The sequence below is a fragment of the Dromiciops gliroides genome, chromosome 5 (assembly GCF_019393635.1).
Source record: "Dromiciops gliroides isolate mDroGli1 chromosome 5, mDroGli1.pri, whole genome shotgun sequence".
In the NCBI taxonomy this organism is placed as follows: domain Eukaryota; kingdom Metazoa; phylum Chordata; class Mammalia; order Microbiotheria; family Microbiotheriidae; genus Dromiciops; species Dromiciops gliroides.
This window is the reverse complement of record NC_057865.1, coordinates 174,485,453-174,491,452: the sequence shown is the minus strand read 5'-3', so window position 1 is coordinate 174,491,452 and position 6,000 is coordinate 174,485,453. Positions and strand designations below refer to the sequence as shown.

At 42.5% G+C, this 6,000-nt stretch overlaps 1 protein-coding gene across 1 annotated transcript in view; it reads left to right on the top strand.

Annotated features, from left to right (window-relative positions):
* The first annotated feature begins 2,628 nt into the window (after positions 1-2,628).
* Positions 2,629-6,000, top strand: part of ARNTL2 (aryl hydrocarbon receptor nuclear translocator like 2) — a 109,782-nt gene continuing 106,410 nt past the window's right edge. The window contains 1 exon segment of the mRNA XM_043967416.1: positions 2,629-2,930. The gene's annotated coding sequence lies outside the window, so the exon portion shown is untranslated.

The following is a 6,000-nucleotide window of genomic DNA, read 5'->3' as shown; positions in this document are numbered from 1 at the left end:
CTGTGGGCAAGTCACTTAACATCTCTCTGCCTCTGTTTCTCCACCTTTAAAATAAGGTTAGATTTGGTAGCTTCTGTGTTTCCTTCCAGTTCTAAAAATCTTTGGTTTATGATTTATGATATATAGGGTAGATATTAGTCATATATTACCCATTCAATTAAATTATAACAGTTTTGGAAACAAAGTAGGTTTCACAAAAGAGAGGCCAACAGTACATAAAAGCTGTTATTAGAGTATGTTGCAACTCAAACAAGGGAAAACTCAAGGTCTAAAATAAGAAACCAGGTTATTGGAGGCAGGCTGGGGGTGGGGTGGGGCGGCAGGAGAAGAGGCACAAACTGGAAGGGCAAGAACGATTAAAAAAAGGCTACAGCTTGAGAGGTTGCCAGAACCTTGGGTTTGACAGTCTTTAGACTGTGGCAGGAGGAAGAGGAGCTAGCATACCCAGGATCTACCAATCTCTCATCACTCTTCCTCCTTGATGTGAAAGATGCCTATGGGGGATGAGAGGATATGAATTTCCACTCAGGTGAGTTTGATTAAGTTTCCGATCTTTAAAGTCATACACAGGGGGAGACTGGGGATTGGCCAGCAAGACACATGAAATGGATTTTTTCCAGAAAAAAAAAAAAAAAGAAAAAAGGAATGGGTATGGGTCCAAAGCAGATGCAGCCTGCCATCAGTATTCAGAAAAGTTTCCCAAAAGAAAAGATTTTTTTAAATTATGATCACAAAGCATATACATCATATAGACTTAGTTAAACCCAGAAAGGTTAAGTCCAATGTCAGACAATAAATAATTACACATTGCTTATTATATGTTATTGTATGAAATATCATTAATAGGTAAGCTGGAACTTAAACCCAGCTTTCTGTACTCCAACTTTACTACACTGGTCACTGCTGCCCCCATACTGTTACCATTGCAATTCTTTGCAATCTTCTTCAGACTAAAGTATTCTTTCCATTCCTTCCTCTCTTCTTTATGGAGTTCTGAAAATCCAACCCTTTCCATTATACTTCTGTGCCTTCACTTTGGGATGCTAAGTTCAGTGAGAGTTAAGACAGTAAGTGGTCATTTTCTGAACCTCTCTCTTTTTGCAGTGATGGGTGACTATGGTTGTGGAATATTCTAAATATTCTCAGAACTGATTGATATATTGGTTAATTTTGCTGAACAATTTCCCGCCTCCCCTTTCTTTCTTATTGGTTTTTATAGGGAAGGGCTCTTTGAGTAGGAGGAAAAGAGATATATCTAAAAATGAAGGTGATGTAAAAACAAAAGATTTTTTTTAAAATTTAAAAACAAGACCAAAGTAGTGGGAGGATTAAACTATGAAAAACAAATGTCATTTTCTTTAAAAAAATTTTAAAAATAATTTTTATTGATCTTTTGTTTTTGTTTCACGTACCCTTCCCAATGTATCCCTGCCCCCCTTCACAGAGAGGCATCCTTTACTTAAAAAAAAAAAAGACTAAAAAGAGTAGAAAAAATAGTTCAGTAAAATTAACACACATTTTTTGGGGGTGGGAGAAAACTGACATTATATTTAGTATTCCACACCCATAATCCCCAACTTCTCTAAAGAAGAGAATGCCTCCTCATAACTCTTCTTTGGGGTCATGCTTGGCCATTACAGATTCTTAGCATTCATTTTGTGTTCTCGTAGTTCTTTCCATTTCAATTGATGTTGTCATTTTGTATGTTGTTTGCCCAGTTCTGCTTACTTCACTTTGCATGATAAGATCATAGACTTAGGGACGTTAGTGGCCATCAAGTCCAACCCTCCCTCACTTTATAGGTGAAGAAGCTGAGAAAAAGAGAGGTTAATGTCTTGCCCAGGGTCAGAGAGAAAGTTGATGTCTGCATCTGGATTTGAACCCAGTACTTCCTGACTCCATAATTTGTATAAGCAGTCTTTCCATGCTTCTCTGTTTTCATCATATTCTTTGCGTCTCCCAGCACAGTAATATGCCATTACATTCTTGTCCCACAAATCGTTTAGCCATTCCCCAATGGATGGGCATTCACTTTGAGAAATGTCATTTTCTAACAATCACACGGTGATATAAATTTAAGCTGCATGGAGGGAGGGAGCAGGAAACAGTGAAAAGAACACTGGAATCCGGGGTTAAAAGACCTTGGGTTTCAGTTTCACCTCTGCTATTTAGTAACTTCGGACAAGTCACAACCCCTCTGGGCCTCAGTATCTCCATTTGGAAAGATGAGGGGCTTAGACTTAGAGGATCTTTAGGATCCCTTCCATTTCTAAACCCTATGCCTCTAAGTAAGCCCTTTGGGCAGCATTAATACTGAGATCAAGGATGCCAGTTTGAATCGCCTTTTTCTTGGGCTGCCTTGTCTGCAAAACATCTGTGATCTGTCTGTCTCTTTTGTCACACTTCTTTCTCCTGAGCTCCTGGACGCTATAATCTCTTTTTCAAAGACTTTATGCCTGCCGCAGGCACCTCTACCCCAGCTCCATCCTCTTCTCCTCTTCCCCCTCCTCCTCTTCCTCCCCCACATTTTTCCAGTTACCCCTAAAACCCGGTTAGTGGAATCTGCATCCTCTGATTCCCTTGAACGGGTCTCGGGCAGCCCGACTGGGCATGCTCAATAGCCCGGCAGGTTTGGGAGACGAGTCTGAAGCTTTGCCTGCTCCAGTGGCTGGGTTAGGGAGGGAGTGAGGCAGGAAGAGGGGCCGCTTGCTGCAGAGGCGGCCGCGGAGCATCCCTGGTTCAGCCCCGCAGGTGTGCCCACAGCTGCCGCGCGGTCGGATTAGCCTCCTCGGGCGTGTGTGGGGCTGACTCGGGGGCCCCTCCATGCAGCCGGCCCGAGGGCTCGAGAACCAGCCGGCCGGCCCGTGCTATGGCTGGGGGAGAAGGGACTGAGGCTGCAGGGAGCCAGCCCGCCGAGGCTGCAGCGGCAGGTGAGTCCCTAAGTGAGACAGACTGGCGGGCTCGGGGCGAGCCGGCGGCTCCTGGGAATGGGGGGTGGGGGCGTCAATCTGAGAGCTCAGCCCCCTCCGTCTATCCCGAGCTGGGGGACCCACTGCTGCTGCTCCTGCTGCAAGCTCTGGCTGCCCCAGTGAAGGGGATGGAAGGAGCCTTGGCTGTTCACGGCGCAACTTGGGATACTTGCTGCAGATGGGGATGAGAGAATGATGAGGGAGCACCAATCTCCTCCGTCAGAAAGGGAAAACGGGCTCGGGTCCTGTTATTGGCAGAGGCTGCCCCTTTGGGCTCAGGTGCTACCAGTGGCAGGATACATTCCTGAGAGGCACGATGGAAGTTGGGGAGGAACTGCTTTTACAGATTTAAGTGAATGTCTTGCCCTTAGGATAGAGTCCTGGAAGAAAATCCGTTCCGTTATCCCAGAGCAAATCTGTAGTCACAGATCTCCTGCCTACTACCCTCTTTCTGTCTGTCATTTGCATGGTCTCTTCTGGTCCCCAGCCATCATCATTCATAAAAAGGCTTTTTTTGTTTTGTTTTATTTTTGTTTTTTTGCCATTCCAGAACATAGGGAGAACAAGCAGCATTCTATTCTCTTCCTGGCTCCAGAAACTAACCAACTTTGAGGCTGAAAAACAGGCAAGAGAGCTTTAGCTTACAGACTCCTTAAAAGAAACGTAACGACCGTTTCTTTCCCTCTACTCTTCTGCCCCAAGAAACCAAAACCAAAATATACAACTCTCTCTCTCCTCTCTCCCTCTCCCGCTCCCTCCCTCCTTCCCTCTCCCCCCCCCCCCCCCCCCCCCCCCCGTCTCTCTGTCTCTCACACACACACTCACAAAACACAGATACAAACACCCTCGTTATAAAGGGAAAGGTCATAGGTTTAGAACTGCCCCTCGGGGCTACCTAGTTAATCTTTTCTCCCATTTTACAGTTGAGGAAATTGAAGCCCAGAGAGGTTGAATGACAGGAAGTAACAGACAGGATCTGAACCCAGGACCTTTCATTCTAACTCCAGTGTCTCTCTTTCACTGTACAATGCTGATAACTTTGTCTTCCAGAACTTTGATTGTTATTTTTTTAAAAAGAACCCAGAAACTTCTGTTAGACAAAGTTTTCTTTCATTTAGTATACTTATTTAGAGTAGTCTGTGATCTGTCTGGTCTGTTATTGAAAATGATGAAAGTTTAAGTGGCAGAGAAAGAAAAAGAATTATAAAAGAGTTTGCAGAAAAATAAATTTGGGTTTCTACAAGCTTTACCTAATATAGTAAAAATATATTGAATTATTTGCCAGAATAAATTATGAGGTGAGAAAACTACTAGCATTCTAGTTTGGAGTCTTCAGTGTTTCTGAATTCCCACTATTAGAATGTACTTCTCTGTGTATTTTGCTGAAGAATAGAACAAACCATCACTTAACATATAGTTCCTATTTATTTGTATTTTAGACTGGTCTTCTGATAAAATATTTGCCTAGACTTGTGAAAATATGTAACCAGTTTTGTCCAAATCCAGGGGGCATTTGGATTCTCTCAATGTATGCTAATTCAGGTGAGCACAAATTCTAGATTAAATGATATGGCCTAGACTGAACCTTAGTGACAGTACCCTTTAGCTAAATTATTTTCATTATAAATAAACATTGTTGTTTAGTTGAAAACCAAATATGAAGTTAGGACATGTTTAAAATGATCCTTCTGACTTAGCTTAGAAAAGTTTCAATACCATACATAAACAGTGGGTTGGTGGCTGCATAATGGGAATGCAACCTCCTGAAAGACTGAATAAAGTAAGCCAAATTGCAACTCATTCCACCCTACCCCAATTCCTTTCTCTCTTTTTAAATAGTATTTTATTTTTTCCAATTACATGTAAAGCTAGTTTTAACATTCATTTTTGTATGATTTTGAGTTGCCAAAATTTTCTCCCTCCTTCCCTTCCTCCCCCCCCTCCCAAAGTAGCAAACAGTCTGATATAGGTTATGTGGTACAGTCATATTAAACATCCAGTTCTCTTTTCTTTGAATTCCCCGAGACCTGCTTAAAGTTGATCTAGCCCTGGGGGCTATGTCTTGGTACTGAGATAGGCTTCAGCTAGGTATTGTATTTCTGAGAAGGCCAAGCAAGTCCAATTCAACCCTTCTTCATCTGAGTTTGGGAGGTGCTTGAGATATCAGACCAGTTCTGAGGCTTGAGTCCCCCCCTTGGGTAGGCCTGGGCTGGTGCTAGGTGGAATTCTAGTGCTGAAATTCAGTGCCATACAAAGTAGCCCTGTAACTCATTTGGTCTTCCAGGAGTCTTTTACATTGGACGTGACTTAGAATTGTTGCAGATTCCAACAGATCCCCTGGGCTTGGAATGACTTACATTGACAACCTTTAACAAGAATCAGAACTGGATGTCTGAGTTTTATTGTTTTATTTTTAGATTTAAAAAATTTGTTTGTTTTGGGCCTGGAGTCAGGAAGACTTGTCTTCCTGAGTTCAAATCTGGTCTCAGACACTTACTAGTTGTGTGACTATGGCAAGTCACCTAACTCTGTTCGCCTCATTTTCCTCATGTATTAAATGAGCTGGAAAAGGAAATGGCAAAGATCCAGTATCTTTGCCAAGAAAACCCCAAATGTGGTCACAAAGAGTCAGACACAACCGAAACTGACTGAACAACTACAACAAATGTGGGACAGAGAAGTTAAGATGACTATAAGAGGCTTAGGTAAGATATGATCCCTGCACATAATTTATTACATGAGAGGCAAAAAAAAAACCCCTAAAATGTAAGAAAACTTGGCTGGTTCAACTCCCATCTCTATTATACTGGATGGGTGACCCTGGACAGATCACTTAGCCTCTCAGCATTCTAAACAACTTTTTAAAACTATATATTTTTTTCTTTTTTGGAGGCAATCAGTTAAGTTACTTGCTTGGGGGTCACACGGCTAGTAAGTATCTGAGGCCAAATTTGAACTCAGGTTTTCCTGACTATAAATGTCAAAGCAGGTACTGACTTGCATTGAGAGAGAGGTCTTCCTCACCCAGGAA